Consider the following 18803-nt stretch of genomic DNA (forward strand, 5'->3'; position numbering starts at 1 on the left):
TATAGTGTCAAATGAAAGTAAGATCACAATTGTAAATTATTTATTTATTTATTTATTTATTTATTTATTTATTTATTTATTCATGACAGACACATAGAGAGAGAGAGGCAGAGACACAGGCAGAGGGAGAAGCAGGTCCCATGCAGGTAGCCCCATGTGGGACTCGATCCCGGGACTCCAGGATCACGCCCTGGGCTGAAGGCAGGTGCTAAACCGCTGAGCCACCCAGGGATCCCCAATACATTATTTTTTAAAGCTACATATAGGGAAGCCCGGCTGGCTTAGTCCATAGAGCAAGTGACTCTTGATCTTGGGGTGATGAGTTCAAGCTCTACCTTGGACATGGAGCCCACTTAAAAAATTATATAAATATATTTATATATAGTTTAAAAATAAAGCTACATAAAAAGTGATACACATGTAAAAAGAACAAGTGGAACTTTTAAATATTGGCAATAAATTTGTTAGGACGGCTGAATGATGGGTGATTTCCACATTTAATTATTTTAAAATATAGCTCAAAAATATAATCAACTTAGAACCAAGAATTAAGTCTGGGACATACATGTATCACTTACGACTCTAAGCAAATCACATATGAGTTAGCAGAGGAAGAAAAAAGAAGCCTGGGAAAATAAAGGACACACGTCTTTGAAAAATACTGATATTTCAGAAATAGGCAAAGGGTGAGGACTCCCATTATCTTGGCTAGAATGAAAAAGCAAGTTGAAAAAGATCGACTCAGCTACTTTATACCCAACAAAGTGAAAAAAATTTCAATTCTTCATGAGGGCTGGTGCTGTACCTGCTAAGGTAGCCTCCTTTCCTCCTTAGTTATCCTTGAATACAAACAACAAGCCAACGCTACTATGAAGTAACCAGTGTATATTTCTCCATGTCCAGGGACCTGTAATAACTGATGTGCTTGTTTGCAATTTAGTAGTAGCAAACCCAAGTCAAAGCTGTCGGTTTTGGACTGGCTTCAAGGAGGCTGTGGACAGGATAAAAGATTCTTTATAGAAGCTGTCTGTTCTGATCCCCTCTCTAAAAACCAGGAGAGCTACTCTAGCAGATGGGGAAACAGGCTGGGTGAAGCAACATGGCTGAGAGTAGTGCACAGTCATACTCAACCTAAGCGAAAGGGGAGTGGAGTGTCTTCCTTTCTTTTCTTGAGCCTGTATGTGTATGTCTAGTTGCATTGCAGTTTCCCTGCTGCTCCCCCACACCCGTCATCTTCTCCAAGTAATAGTTTAATGCCAATCCCACCCCTTTCATCATTACCTCTCAGCTCAAAAATCCTACTTTTTTAGTCAAAACTAAGGACATGACAAACTCAGGCCCTCTTGTTGCATACAAGCCAGAGAATACAGCAGAAATTGAAGTTTGGGAATAGGGGATGCATTTTTACTTGACCTACAAGTAAAAATGACCCTAATATTGGATATTGCCAGCAAATCTTCAGTAAAGTACTTCACCATACTGACCTAAATTCTAGGCCAAGAGGGAGCCTTGGAACATCAATATAATGCTTATTCACTTACTCTATACTATTTTACTGAATGAACACCTACCAACCTGGCACAGGAATCAATGAGATGAATATTTTCTTTAAGGTGTTTACTATGTTACAGATGAAATTTAAAAAAAAAAGTGAAAACACTTACAATATTTTGGTATGTGTTAATGATGTACAGATGCAAAATTATACCACAAATAAGAGGGAGTCCGCACTATGTGTAAGGGGTAAAATAGATGCCAGAGACTAAGGGAAGTGTTCTTCATAGTCTAGATATGCTGGTGGAAATCCTCTGGAAAATGACTAGATCATTCCAGGCTGAAAGAAAAGCACGAATGAAATAGAGACATTTTTAAAGAAAGTTCCAGTAGTTCTTTGTGACTAGGGCAAAGGGTATTTGGTGAAGAGTGCTAAGGAATGAGCAAAGGGGGTTTTGTACTATAAAGGGAAGAGTGGAGTTAGGATGATATTTCTTGAGGCTGTAAAAATAATAAGAGAGATGTTGAGATACTAAAAGGGGCACGGGAATGAGAGGAGGACTAAATATAGATATATTTTAGAATATGAGTGATATTTAGGCCTGGAATTTGCAGAACTTTCACTGATAAGGTGTAGCTCCCCAAAACAAAATTGTTCCTTTAGCTGATGGTTCAGGAATGTCTTCATTAAAATTGATGCACTGAGCTCTAGTTGACATATTATTTCATCCTTTCATCCCAGTTTCCCACGTAAGTAGACCCTTATATAGGAAGGAGCAGTTTACTAGGTAGGTCTTCTCAAGAAGCACTAATAGGAGACCAGGAACATGAGACACAGAAGGAAAGGAAGTTGCTATAGGTACATAAGTGAGCAAATTACCACACTGAGTTACTGAAGCTCAATCTCACTAGAAAACACTTCCAAGTTATTCCACCTAAAGTGTGATTCCCATTCATCAGCTCCATCCATCAACTGGTTGTATACTACTCATGGGGCATTAAATTGTTTTCACTCTGCCTTGACCCTTGCCCACAGACTGAGAATATTTTTACAGCCAAAGAATGCCTCCAGACAGGGAGTCACAGGTGTTGGTAGTAAGAAGCTGTCAGAACTGTGAGTGCCAAAAAGATTTGGGTGGAACTACAAAGCATCTGTTACACACACCAAACCATTATTTCCCAGCTGATATTTTATGTATAGATGTCTACAATAAATTGTAATTTGTAAATATTCTATCGTTTTACTTTAACATAGCTTACGCATACTATGAATATGGATAGTGACTTTAAAATTGCTATCTGATGGTTTCAGCGATTAAGTGACAAATCACATGAAGAGGGATCAATTTTAAAAAGCAAATAAGAAAAAAAAATCATGCTATAATATGTGAATGGAGGTTTCAGAGAAGTTCTAACAGAGAAAAGTAGAAAATTTTATTCACAAGATTCAAACTAATAGAGACACACTGTTATGAATTCAATGGTGCCCCCCCTTCCCCCCCCCCCCCCGCCACCAATTCATATGTTGAAGTATTTCAGAATCTGACCTTATTTGGAAATAGAGTCACTGGAGATATAATTAATTAAGATAAAGTCATTAGGGTGGTCCCTAATTCACTATCACCTTATCCTTAGTAAAGGGGGAAATTTGGACAGAGACACACACATTTCACCAAGTGAAAATGAATGCAGAGATATATAACCCAAGGAATGCCAAAGAATACCAGCAAACCAGCAGAAGTTAGTGGAAAGGCATGGGGCAGGCTCTTCTTCTGAGCTCGCAGAAGGCACCAACCCTTTCAACACCCTGCTCTTGGACTTCTGGTCTCTAGAAGTATGAAATAGTAAATTTCTGTTGTTTAAGCCACCTAGTTTGTGGCTCTTTGTTATGGCAGCTTTAAAAAACTAATACATAGACCAAAGTAAAATAAAACCTGTGTCTCAGTAGGCAATACCAAATATGATCATAGTGTGACTAGAATATTTAATCATTACTCATCTTATGAAGTTACTGTTCATTCCACTTTTTAAAAATTGGTTTTGTAGTTTTATATGTATTTATTCTTGTATTTTTATTATTAAGGTATATAATAGTTATAAGTATTACAATTTATTATAATTTATCATTTGAAGTTAGTATCTTAATAAAAATAACTTAAATGGTTATAACCGAGCATATTTTCTTTCAAATGATCTTCATTTAAAAGAAACTTGGAGAAACCCTGCCTTAAATTATTGGCGTCTTTTTCTTATTGGAATGTATTGATTGACAGGATGGTTAATTTAGTGTGTCAACTTGACTGGGTTAAGGGGTGCCCTGATAGCCGGTAAATCATTTCTGGGTATGAATTTGAGAATGTCTCCAAAAGAGATCAGCATTTGAATCAATGAGTGAGTAAAGACTATTACCCTCACCAATGCAAGTGGGCATCATTCAAATTCCTTGAGGGCCTGAATAGAACAAACAGGTGGAAGAAGGGTAAATTCCCTCTCTGTTTGAACTGAGACATGAAAATCACCTTCTCCTGCTCTAGGAGCTCCTGGTTCCTTGCCTTTCAGACTTAGATAAAGACTTATACCACTGGCCTCTCAAATCTCCTCCTGTTTCTCATCTTTATTTGTTGGGGGGGGGGGCTATCCTTTTTTTTTTTTTTTTTGTCTCTGAATACCTTTATCCATCTATCCATCCTATGGGTTCTATTTCCCTGAAAAATTCTGTCTACCTGTCCTGAAATAAATTACCTGAACTAAAGTGGGTTAGAAACGATTGATCTACCTTAAGTCAAATAGCCATCTTGGGTCAAACAATGGTGGGAGAGGACTGGGATATGAAGTATGGTAGTTCCCATATGATCATATGATTAAAATACAAAAAAAAAAAAAAATTTGCCAAAGAAAGAAGTTTGGAGAGCTATATGAAGAACACCTCACACAAAAAATATGTTTCCTGAATCAGGCACAAAAAAAAGAGCATAGTTTAAAAGACATGTATAACCAAGGTTTGGGTGTGGCATAAGTTTTGTTTAATAAAAATAGAAAAGGACTTAATTTGTTCCATTTGGCTAAAAATGACTAGTTTAAATTAAATTAAACTGACAAATTTCAAAGCACATCACTGAGGAGCTTCATACATCTGCTGATTTTCCAAAAATGACATTTGTAGAGTGTCATAAAAGTGCTTCTGACCTAATTTAGTATCATTATTGAATGTAATCTATATTTTACATGTTTTACAGTTTACATAATATATTATGTGAAATATACAATTCATTTTATTTCATAATGATATTGCATTTTAACTAAAGAAAATATGTATTGAAATCCTAAAATAAAATATTGAATATACCATAGTCTATACCATAGCCATAACATTTTCTGGCTGCATAATTAAAATTTATAATGTGTAAATATAACAGATATTTACAGCCTGGTAGGATCCAAAGAATGCCCAGATATGAGAAGAAGAGTCAAATGTCTTCCTAATGATTCTATTCCGATTCATACGATTTTGTCACACAGTGGTTGGATATATGGGTTTGTGGTTAATTCTAGACAATGGTCAGATTATATCAGAAAGCAGAGGACTGTTAATTTCTATTTTATAGTCTTCCTTGCTTGTAGCACTCAATAGGAAAGCAGAAATCTTTTTCATTTCTGGTGATTTACTGTGATAAGAGGCTCTTCTTCCTTTCATTTAACCCCTAATACAAGGTGCTACTACTCTGACAGAGATTCACCAACATATTCATTTTATGAGAAATGCAATCAGTTTTTTAATTGAATTCATATTCATAGAGACCTGGTAGGAAGCTAGATGGCCTTGAAAGCCAGACAACATACATTCTGTTGCTAAATCTGCCACCCATTAATTGTCATTGAAAAAACATGTGAAACCTCTGCACATTATTTTTCTCCGCTGGATATTATAAGAAATAGAAGAAGTGTCCATCTTTCAATTAAATGAAATACATTTAACTCTACTATGAATCTCTATTTTACAAAAAAGGTCAATAATTAGGGCACTAGATGTTTTAACTCTTCACATAATACTTCTACTTTCTCAAGCACATCTCATGTCTTTTTGCTCTGTCAACAAGACTTTCTTTGGAAACTGAAACTGAGTCTTAATACATCCAATTCAAAAATCTGCAGATACTTTCGGATTTCTATGCATAATGGGATATTTTTAAGAAAAAAATGAAAACCTTAGCTCTGTGTATAATATCAAAGTTGCGGATTGAATATTTTAATGTTATATTTTTGGTCACTGAATCAAAATCTTTCTCAACTGAATACATAATCATTATAACATATCCCAGGCACTTCTTTCAAATTAGTCTTTAAGTTACTTTCAAAATAGTATGAGTATTTTTAAAACTAGCAGTGAATCCTCCCCATTCCATAAAAGGCAACCCTCAACCAACATTCAGGTTTGTACTTCACTCTTTCAAACTATTTTCACTTATCATTTTCTCTTGATTCCATCCTTTTAGATTTCCATCTTTCTGAGTATCTAGTTTACTTAGCTGATTACCAGTTCAGCTATAAAGTACTACAGAATATATTGCCTTCATATTGTTGTCGCACTCCAGTTGTTATTCCTGGTGTCTACAACAAATGATCCTTCAAGTACCACTGCTGAACAAGAGTGGTAGGTAGAAATCCACTGCTGCTGGGAACATTCAATCTCTATATTGACTGAGACACAAGGGACATACTATAATTGTTATGACAAGAGAACAAGAGTGGGCTGATTTGTTTGTTGGTTGATTTTTTAAAAATATTTATTTATTTGAGAGAGAGAGAGAGAGAGAGTGTGTGTGTGTGTGTGTGTGTGTGTGTGCATGAGGGAGGGGTAGAGGGAGAGAAGAATGGGAGAAACCTCAAGCAGACTCTTATGAGTTGACCTGAGCTAAAATCAAGAGTGAGACCCCAACTGCCTGAGCCATCTAGGTGCCCCAGTTGATTTGTTTTAAATACATTTATTCATTGGTTCTTTTATTCATTTTCCCTGATGTTATCAGCTTTTATTTTTAATTTTATCTGTGGGTGGAAGTAATTGAGAGGGAGAAGTAGGTCTCATTTTTAATAAGACGTTTTTTTAGAGCAGCCACTATGGAATGTAGGTACTCTCACAAAAACTATATGTTTTTGGAAGTTGTTTTATATAGGACCAGTGTTACTTTTTTTTTTTTTTTTTTAATAGATAACATGGCAATACAACTTTCACACTGCTTCCTTTTTACATTTTAAAATTCCCTTTATCAGGACCACCTGGGTGGCTCAGTCGTTAAGCATCGAATCAGGGTGTGATCCCGGGGTCCTGGGATCAAGTCCTACATCGGGCTCTCCAGGGGGGGTCTACTTCTCCCTCTGTCTTCTGCCTCTGTCTCTCTCTGTGTTTCTTATGAATAAATAAATAAAATCTTTTAAAAAAGTAAAATAAAATTCCCTTTATCAGCCTGGCTACTCTTCTATTTTGTTGTTGTTATTATTATTATTACTTATTGGATTGGTTTGTTTTATTTAGTTATCCGTTTACTTTTTGTCAAATAAAATATAATAACTATATTCAGATGGAGTAAGAATTCTTGTCTTAGAAAATTTAGGATCACCTTCATGAGGTTTAGAATGCAAGAGAAACAAAACAAAATTTAGACCTGTTCAGCTTTGAAGAAAATATTTATTTATTTATTTTTTGATTTTTATTTATTTATGATAGTCACACACAGAGAGAGAGAGAGAGAGAGAGGGGCAGAGACATAGGCAAAGAGAGAAGCAGGCTCCATGCACCGGGAGCCCGACATGGGATTCGATCCCGGGTCTCCAGGATCGCGCCCTGGGCCAAAGGCAGGCGCCAAACCTGCTGCGCCACCCAGGGTTCCCTGAACAAAATATTTAATATATTTTCAGGGTATAGTGAGTTGGATGCTCTGGAAACATATCATGAAATGTAGTTCGGGTTATAGGATCATTATCTGAATCAACATCATGAAAAAATAAGGTGGGATCAGAATTAAGCAGAATAATTCAATTATGATATTGGTCCAACAAAACAATGGGAAACTCTGAAGGGAATACTGCCCTTCAGAGTGTTTTGCATCTGGTTGATATGCTCATACCTAATAATTCACCTCACTCATCAACCAGATCTGGGCTACTCCAAGGAGGACATGACCTTGGGCGAGGCAGCTCTCTGAAGCTCAGGCAATCCCTGAAGGAGCTGATTCCTAGAGGCTTTCTGGTGACAGTACTTGCATAGATGGAAATAAATCCTTCCTTAACAAGGACCTGGGTGGAGTCTTACTGTTTCTACAATATGAGTGGAATAATTTGGAATATATCATATACAGATGTTATAGTGATGTACTCTCTGGCTCAGTCTCAGCATATTGTTCCAAGTTTCTTGATGAAGGAAGCTGTGAAATAAGGTGAAAATTAATTCTGAGGACCTAAAATAAATTAAAATGTCTACAAGGTCAGCATATCTAAGTAAACTCAAATATTTCTAGTAAAAAAATGAAACTAATTTTAGTAGAAACAGAACATTAAAAATAGTAACACACTGGTAAGAAAGATACTCATTCATTCAACAAGAATTTAGTGATAGAAGCATAGTAAGTTTCAATCTCAGAAAATAACTGTCCCTAAATTAGCTAGCAATAGTTTACCACCATAATAATCAAAATTTTAGAAGTTTTCACTATAAAAGCTATTTTTAATCCAAATTAGTATAGAGGAGTAGGCTATGCTTTTTTAATTCATCCAGGAACCCACATTTCTTCTACTATATTGTGCAAGTTCATTACATTAAGCCAATAGCTAGGGAAAGAGAAAGAATGATTAGTGAGGTGTTTCTAAAGACCAGATCTACAAGTGGTGCTGATCAGTTTACTCACATTCATTGATCATAACTCAGTCATCCACACTAAACTGCAATGGAGACTATAAAATAAAGTCTGGCAGGACTCCAAGAAAAATAGAACAAGTTGGGCACTGGTGAACACCCATGACCTTTGCAATAGCTCCTGAGATGAGTCAGAACAGAGAAGAACTGAGCAGAACTGCTGGTAAGGTAATTATATTGACATAGAGTTCAAAGCAAGTAGAAGTGTGATTGTCATTCATACCACCTGAGGAAGTCTGCAGAAGGAAAAACTACAAAATAAGAATAATGGGTTTTACTTTTGCTCTATTAAGCAATTATCCTAGAATAATTTGAAAGGCAAATAAGAGAAAATCTCAAGAATTCTACGTTTTTTTTTTTTTTCATTTGAAGTACATAATGTACAAAGATCTATTGTTAAGAACTTGGAATATTGCTACTTATTAAATTATAAACTTCTTTTACTTAGAGACAATTAATGTGCATATGATACAATCAATGCAGATTCAACAATTATTGAAGTGTGTAATGATGGATTACAATAATTATTTTATTTGAAGCTAAAATAATTACTTTCAAACTATTGTTAATGTCAAGAAAAGTAATAAAATGTGTTGATAGGTTGTTGTAGTTCAGTGGGATTTAAATTTTTAATGAGGTCAAAAGGGGGAAGGAGGAAAGCATCCAAATTATCTATACAATTTTAGTATCTAATCACTTGAGAAAATGTGAACTTAAGAATATAGTAAATGACGAAGATGGTAGTCTATAAAAATCAAGCTCCCCAAATTTAGTTCCTAAAAGGTAAGAAATGACTTCTCAGCTATGAAAATTCTATGAAAAACCATACTATTAGCATTACTTGACAATAGAAAAAGCTAACAACACTGAAAACAGTATTTGTGACTGAAAAAAGAAAAATCCTAGTCTAGCTTCTTTTCTTTTTTCCTAGTCTAGCTTCTTTTCTTTTTTCCTAGTCTAGCTTCTACATGCTTCCACCACACCCCTACTGTACAACAATGCTACAAAGCATGAACAAAGTCACACCAGGAAAAATATACGTGGAAAACAGAGAGTGGATACCAGACCAAAGGACTAAAGGAGACTTGTAGAAATATCACAAAGATTAAACCCATCACAAATCTGGAAGTACGTAAAAAAGTAACTGAGTACATAAGGGTATGGACTAAGGGCAGGGGTTTAAAATTAAGGATAATGTAATGGGTGAAGCTATATATAAAATGCCAGAAAGACTATTTAAAGGTATAGACTTGCTTTACATGAGCAAGCCTGATTTACATCGACTCGCTTCCCAAGACGTAGCCTTTGATGGAGACAAAGGCAAAATTAAAGTAATAAGCACATTTTGGCAACTGAGTGGTAAAGAAGAAAAGAACACAAAGTAGAAATTTTAGGATCCTGAAGCACAAGCTCACAACTCACAAGACTCATGACCACTCTGCTACCAGTAAAACACAGAAGGAAAAACTCTTGTTATATACTTAGATTTCCATAAACAAGCAGAAAAAGATGCCATTAAATAGAAATCTGGAAAATACTCTAATATCATAAAAGTAAACAAAGGAAAAGTCAATAGACAACTATTACAATAAATCAGTAAACAAATTTTCACAAAAGTCAACTTGGGCACATTTCCCCTGAAAAAAATAAGCAGGAGTACAATAGAATTAAATGTACTCAACCAAGTATTTGAAGATATATCAATTATTCTGTGAATCAGAATTTCAAAAACTGTGAACAGAAATATAGAAGAAAGTTGGAAGAAATGAAAACAGTTTATTGAACACTAAAGAATAATGGAAGAAGACAAAATTAAACCAGAAATAAAAGAAAAATTATAAGATGTACAGGGGGGAATAGATGCAAATGAAAATTTACTAAGGAACTTGGAAGAATCGTGAGAAAACAACCAAAAAAATGGCAATGGCATGAAGAAAGAATAAATATGGCAAGAGTAAGTAATGGAAATGGAAGATGGACAAAATGGAATAATATTTGTATTATTAGACTCCCTAAAGTAGAAAAACAAAGACAATGGAAGATAATATCTAAAACTGTAATCCAAGAAAATACTCCAGAAATAGAAAAAATTCTGAATCTACATCAAAGGAGTTTTTAGTGAATACCTGAGAAAATTTACCTGGAATGATCAATAATAAAATATACCTTGGAAAAAATAGATTTCAAAGATAAAAATTAAATCCTCAAGGACATCAAGCAAAAATTCAAATGACTTACAAACTCAGAAAAATTTCTAGCATCTGATATTTCAAAATCAATTTAAAGGTCAGGCAACAAATAATAATGGGAAAAATGTGGAACATGGATTTCATATCTAGCTATGGCAGCCTTTCAAATATCAAGGCAGTAGAAAAAGAGACCATTTCACCATACTAGAAGTTAAAAAATTCTGTACTAATTAGTTCTTCTTAAAGAATATACTAAGGGATACATTTCATCTAACTAGTACTAGGAAAACTACAGCAAATGACTGATAGCAAATTCTTCTTTAACTTTGGTGTAGAGAAAGACTTGTTAACTTGACTCAAAATCTAGAGGTAATAAAAGAAAATATTGCTAAATTTTGTTACTTAAAAAATTCTATGGTGAAACTCACTATAAAAGAAAAAAAAATCAAGACAACTTTAAGACCAGCAGAAAATATTCACCACATATAGCACATAATAAAGAACTATATCCCTAATATAAATATTTCTTGTAACAATTAAGAGGCCAAGTACCCAGAATCTGATGCGAAAAATGGGAAAAATACAGACAATTCAAAGATAAAAAACAAGAGTAGCCCTTACGTATATAATAAAAATCAGGCTTTACATATATAAATAAAAATATGAATTTATAACAACAAGATAATACTTTTTACTTATCAGACTGGCAATATCTATCTGTCTGTCTATCTATCTACCTACCTATCTATTTTCATCAGTGCATTTTGGAGGCAATCTCTTGGGAAATAAGTACCCTCATACATGGCTGGTGATAATGCAAAGTAGCGCAACACTTTTATGCAGTTATTTGATTATACTTAACAAAAGCACTTATATACTTCCTTTTTTTTAAGATTTTATTTTTTTTATATTATTTATTTATGATAGTCACACACAGAGAGAGAGAGAGAGGCAGAGACACAGGAGGAGGTAGAAGCAGGCTCCATGCACTGGGAGCCCGACGTGGGATTCAATCCCAGGTCTCCAGGATCATGCCCTGGGCCAAAGGCAGGCGCCAAACCGCTGCGCCACCCAGGGATCCCAACAAAAGTACTTATATACTTCCTTGTTTACTTTTATCCAATTACAGGTCAGAAACTATCTTGAAGATGCAACTCCAGTTATCTGAAAATAAATATCCACAAGATTACTCAAACATAGTATTGCTTGCAATTCTAAAATATTATAGACAACTCAAGTACTTATACATAGGAAAATGGTTGGAAAAACTATGGTGCACCTACACAATGGAACACTATGCAACTGTAAAAAAAAAATAATGAAGACATTTCCTAGCCAACAATGGAATGGTTTATAGAAAACACTGTTAAGAAAAATAAAGTCCAGAAGAGTACCATACTATGTTACCCTTCAAATGAATCATAGGGGACATATGGATATAGACGCCTATGTGCTCACTGGTTACCTGCAGGGAACATGTGGCTAGGTACTGATAAGAAGGGAAGAGTAGGGAAGGGGCAGTAGGGATGAAGAGGAAATAAAGCTTCTGGGAGTATAATTATTTTATACTCTGACTCTTAGAACATGATAATGTTTTACATATCCTTCACTTCCCCCAGAAAAAAAAAAATTAAAACTAAGAAGGATGTGGAGGAAAGCCAAATGGAATTCATACACTAACAAATGAATTAAACAATATTAAACATAACAACCTATTTACTCAGAAGAAAACATGAGACAAACCCAAACTAAAGGAAATTCTACAGAACAGTAGATAAGTGGTCTTCAAGGGTACCAAGATTTTGAAAGACAGGAGAAGATTAAGGAAGTATTACAGACTAGAGGAGCCCAAGTAGAAATAAAAACTAAATGAAATATGGTTTCCTGGATAGACTCCTGGAAGTCTAAAATTTGAACAAGAGCTGTGACTACAAAACCAATGTTAATCTTCTGGTTTTGATAATTATAGTATGGTTATATAAAGAATAATATCAGATAAAGCTCAGCAAAGGGTATATGGGAATCTCAGTACGATTTTTGCAATTTTTTGTAAGTCTAAATTAAGTTTAAAACAAATCGCTAAAACAAAAAAGAGATGAATATGTCTTTGTTGTGGAAATTGAACTTCATTGTCTCAGGAATAAAGGTAGAATAACGTGTAGGTTTTGAAAGGCTCTAATTAAGTAGATTTGTAAAAATTTTATAAACAACTGATTAATAATTTTTATCTTATGTAAAGGAGAATAGCATGAATAAAGGGCCAGGTGCATAGAGTTGGTAAATGCTCAGTAAAGCAAAGAAGATATCCTATTAATCGTCCAATTATTTGTACACTACCCATCAAATAAGAGTAAAAGAAATGGAATGGGTAGTACGATTCCTGTGAATTACTATTCACCATATAACTTACTACATGGCTTATCAGAGAAATAATTTTTTTTCAAAAACTGATAGAGGGGATCCCTGGGTGGCGCAGCGGTTTAGCGCCTGCCTTTGGCCCAGGGCAGGATCCTGGAGACCCGGGATCGAATCCCACGTCGGGCTCCCGGTGCATGGAGCCTGCTTCTCCCTCCTCCTGTGTCTCTGCCTCTCTCTCTCTCTCTCTCTGTGTGTGACTATCATAAATAAATAAAAATTAAAAAAAAACTGATAGAACATTGGTTTAAAAATTAGTCCCAATTTATACAACGGGAATGAAACAAATACATATAATCAGAGAAACATATTTGAATGGCTATGTTTGTAATAACAAGAAAAATCCAAGAATTAAAAAAAAAGTTTTATTTAAATTCCAGTCAGCTAGCATACAGTGTAATTAGTTTTGGCGTACAATACAGTGATTTAACACTTCCCTACAATGCTCAGTGCCCACCACAAGAGCACTCCTTAATCCCTATCATGTATGGAATCCATCCTTCCACCCACCTCCCCCTGGGGTAACCATCAATTTGTTCTCTATAGTTAAGAAATTGCTATGGCCAATGTCAAAGAAGTCACTGTGTTCTTCTCTAGAATTTTTATGATTTCAGGTCTCAGGTTTAGATCTTTCATCCATTTTGAATTTATTTTTGTGTGTGGTGTAAAAAAGTGGTCCAGTTTCGTTCTTTTGCATGTTGCTCCACTTTTCCCAACACCATTTGTTGAAGAGACTGTCTTTTCTCATTTGTATTTTTTCCTGCTTTGTCAAGGATTAATTGACTATAGAATTGTGGGTTCATTTCTGGGTTTTCTATTCTGATGTATGTGTCTATTTTGGGCCAGTGTCATACTATCTTAATACAGTTTTGTAATACAAACTGAAGACCAGAATTGTGATGCCTCTAGCTTTGTTTTTCTTTTTCAAGTTTGCTTTGGCTGTTTGGAGTCTGTTTGTGGTTCCAAACAAATTTTAGGATCATTTGTTGTAGTTCTGTGAAAAATGCTGGTGCTATTTTGATCAGGATTGCATGAAATGTGTAGACTGCTTTGGGTAGCATTGATCTTTTAACAATAAATATTGTTATTCTTTGAATATTCTTTGAATCCTTGAGCATGGAATGTCTTTCCATTTCCTTGTATCACTTTTGGTTTTTTTTTTTCATCAATCTTTTATAGTTTTCAGAATACAGATCTTTTACCTCTTTGGTTAGGTTTATTCTAGGTGTTTTTTGTTTTATTTTGTTTTGTTTTTCTGGTGCAAAAGTCTCTTATTTCTTTTTCTTGTCTGGTTGCAATGGCTAGGACTTCCAATACTTTGTTGTATAAAAGTGGTGAAAGTGGGCATTCTTGTCTTGTTCTGATCTTAGAGGAAAAGCTCTCAGTTTCACCATAATGCAAGTGAGTCTTTAATTTCACTTTCTGCTGCTTCATTACTGGTATACAGAAATGCAACAGGTGTCTGTACTTCTGTATTAATTGTATATCCTGGGACTTTACTGATTTTGTATATCAGTTCTTATAATTTTTTTTTGGTGGAGTCTTTGGGATTATCCACATTGAGTATCATGTCATCTGCAAATAATGAAAGTTTGATTTCTTCCTTGCTGATTTGGATGCCTTTTATTTCTCTTTGTTTCCTGGTTACTGGGGCCAGGACTTCTCGTACTATGTTAAATAACAGTGATGAGAGAAAAATCCAAAAATTTTAATTTTAATAGTGTAATGGATCAGGTTCAGTCAAAATAAGATGACTTTATAAGGTAACAGTGTTCTATAAATCATTTAAGTGTCCTAAACACAAGATAGTTTTGTCTAATTTACTTAAAAAATTGCATTTTCCATTTCTTGAACCCACATTCACAGGGACTGTTTCAGTATGAACTAAGGATTAGCCAAGTCATTCAGTACTGCAGTGGAATGGATGTTTGTGTTCCCCTAGAATATCATATCACAAAATCCTAATCCTGATGTGATAGTATTTAGAGGTGGGGATTTGGGGAAGTTATCAGGTCATGAAGTTGCAGCCTACATGAATGGGATTAATACCTTTATATGAAAAGTCCAGAGAGCTAGTTAGCTCTCCTTCTCTCTGTGTGTGTCTCTCTGTCTCTCTGTCTGTCTCTCTCTCTTTTTTTTCCCCCAGAAAAACACCCTCTGTGAACCAGGAAGAAGGCACTTAACCAAGAACCCACCATTCTGGTACCTTGATTTCCAGCCTTCAGAATGTGAAAAATAAATATTTATTGTTTAAGTCACCCAGACTATGGTAATTTATTATAGCAGCCAGAGCTGAGACAAGTGTTTATTTTATGTGGAGCATTTCAAACCATCCTCACTTAAGAAAACAAAATGTACATTTGGATGGAGATGAAGCAAGGGAAATTCTAACTAGCAAAAAGCAGCATGGATGTTTCAGTATTTTAAGTCATTTCACACCTTAATTTTACTGAAATATAACCCAAAGTATAGAGTTGTAGTTCTAAAATATATTGCTTTTTTACAATTTAAGCTTCCATTAGTTCAAAAACAAACAAGTTATAAACCGATATATACAAATAGAGATTTATATATTTTTACTCTTTCCAAAATCAAGTATTTATAGGGAGAAAACAAAAGTGGGTTTTTGACTGCAACCTTGAATATGTATTAGCAAAATGAAAATGTGATTTTCTTTCTTTCATGCATGCCCAAAAGCTAATAATGAACTGTGGGTAGTAACAGCAAATAAGGCCACATGCTATTGATTCAAAAAATATAATCATTAGAGTGAAAAGGAAGTTATTTTTTGTTAAGATTTTTTTATTTGAGAAAGAGTGAGAAAGAGAGAGCACAGAGGGAAAGGGAGAGGGAAAAGCAGACCCTGCTGAGCAGAGAGCCCATCTCAGGGCTCAAATCCAGGACCCTGAGATCATGACCTGAGCCAAGGGCAGAAGTTAACTGACTGAGCCACTCAGGTGCCCCAGAAGTTCTTCTTCTTTTTAAAAAAGAAGTAACTTCTACATCCAATGTGAGGCTCAAACACAACCCCGAGATCGAGTCTCATGGTCTACCAACTGAGCCAGAGAGTCATCCCAGAGAGGAAATTCTATACCTCATGCATGTTCATCTTAAGGATAAGTCCACGGCCAGAATTTTTGGAGGACGTACTCACTTTATTCAAATCCTCAAGTATATTACTTAGCATCACCCTTTTAGCATTGATTCTAACTTCATTATTGTAGTTAGTCTGTGATTTGATGATAACAGCACATCTCATCTGAGAGCTGCTTTACATTGTGTTCTACGTGGTTTGGAAGATTCCACTTCCTAAAAATCAAATATCTCTCTTTCAAAAAAAAAATAAAATAAAATAAAATAAAAATAAAAAAAAAAAACAAATATCTCTCTTTCTGCATGAAGGTTTTAATTTCTGCAGCTAAAATTCCACCCACCCTCAATGTGTCACTGAGGTGATTACATCTCTTAGAAATCTCTTATTTAATCTGTGTACATAACATCTCCCTTTCTCCACCACATGCCCTTGCTTCTGCTTAACTTCCTTCTTCAAGTGCTCTTCACTTCTGAAAAGAATACTCTGCAGTCAAAGGCAGCCGTGCAGAGGGAAAGGTTGCTTGGAGCTCTAAGAACATCATCCCTCCTTCCTTTCATTATCATCTCTCCCTCCTTTCAGAACTGATTTTTTCTGAAACAGGTTTTATAGCATCATATTCACTCAACCTAAAACATACGCATGTAATCTAGCATGATGCACTTAAGATGTTACTGTATAAAAGACTAAGTTTTTAATCACTGATTCCACTTTAAATTTTAGGTTATTATTTTTTTAATCTTTCAAGTAATATGAGGTGGAAACTGGAATGGCTATTGAAGTACTAAAATTCCAAACACTTATAACTAAAAGTAATATAGGTTTCTATTGTTTCTCATAATGTTGGACAACATATTATCTTAATGCATCTGCAAACCACAAGTGTATAAAGTAACTTAAAAATGCAAGATAGAACATTATAATTCCTTTGTGCCGTAAACCACCTGAAGATCTGTAGCAAGTCAGATTTAGTCTGATCCTCTAATTAGAGTAAGATGTTAAATATCCAATAGTTTAAACAGGACACTTGAATTACATTTTTTATCTGAACGATATCATTGCTGGTTGTGAAGATAACAGTCATTTGTCCTTCCACACAAAACTGAAGGCCAAATTTTAGATGAAAAGAATCAAATAAAACAGACCAAAAGACCCATGAACTGAAATACATTTCCATGAACTGAAATACATTTACTGGATTAAATACTGAGCTTCTTTGCTTTAAGTAATCTATTTCATATTTGTTAATCCTCCAGCTTAATTCTCAATAAGTAAATTTGTCAGGCAATTATATAAAGTTGGTTTAATTTTCTGCTTACCAAAAGAATTTATTATTAAGTTTCTCCCACATCTAAATTTCTAGGACTAACCCCTTTCTTATCTTTCTTTTTTTTGGTAACACAGTAAAGTGGTTTATGATTGCCTATAAATAACTATTTCCAAATAGTTAACAAATATATACCTCTAGTGTTCTAAATAAGATAATAATTGCCTTTATTTTTTATTTTATTTACTTAAATAAAACTTAGGAAATATGTATGACTATAAAAGGATAAGAAGGCATACTTTCTATGTAAAAAAATAGTTCTGGGTTAGAAAACATAACTCAGAGTATTCATTATTCTAATTTGAGACATTCAATAAGTCCTACCATCTACACTTACACTGCCCATAAGTCTGCATAATAACTTACATAATTTCACATGAAGAAGTTGGGTAAAACTCTGCAGAGCTGACTATAGAGATCTCCAAGTTTCTTTCTTCTCTTTCCTTTGTTTCTCCTTCTGCTCTTCCTGACATGTCATGATTGATGTGTTTTTCATTCTCGTTTACAAAATGAACTCTTTGCTTGGCTGGACAGGTATGTTTTCAGGTGATTGAATCAGAATTCATTTTTGGTACAATCATTGTACCTTTACACATAAAAATGTAAGTATTTTGGAGTGTAGAATAAATTGTTAAAGTTAATATATTCTGGTAGAAGCAAAACTCTAGTATTCCAAAAGCACCCCAGAGGAGTGCTGTAAGTTTCCATAGATCTACTTGAGGGTCAATGCTTTTGGTGATTCTTGATAATTGCTAATTAGAAGCAAAAACTAAAACCCAAAGTACATTTTCCTTCAAAAGAAAAAATAAAAAAAAGCTCTTTTTCCAATAAGATGCTGCTAACTTAAAAGAGATGTCATCATAATTTCTTTGTATAAAAAACTGATTTTCTGTAAATTGATAGTAAAGGTAATAGTAGGGAATAGAAAAAAGTAAAATGGAAAAAGCCTTGACAGAAAGGCTTTAAAGTGCTATGACCCTGTATTTCTAAAACTCTTTCAATGATTTTGTCCTTAGGAAAAGAAATAAAATGGAAATAATATGATTGGAAATGCAGCTAGCAAATAACTATTAAATAAAACATGGTAGATAAATATAATGAAGTATTATTCCAACATCAAAACCATGTTGTAGAAAATTACCTAAGTATACAGAAAAAATGATAATATAAATAAGGTGAAAAACCTGACCAAATAGATCTACAGTATGATCTCAGTGATTTTTAAAAGGACTATGCATGTAGAAAAATATTAAGTATACTATAACATAATGTTAACATGATTTTTGTCACTGATAGAATTATGAGAAATTTTTATATTTTCTTATTTTCATCTTTCTAATTTTTAAAATAAGCTACTGTGGGGTAACACTATTTTGGAAT

This window comes from Canis lupus, chromosome 3 (assembly GCF_003254725.2).
Source record: "Canis lupus dingo isolate Sandy chromosome 3, ASM325472v2, whole genome shotgun sequence".
Classification (NCBI taxonomy): Eukaryota; Metazoa; Chordata; class Mammalia; order Carnivora; family Canidae; genus Canis; species Canis lupus.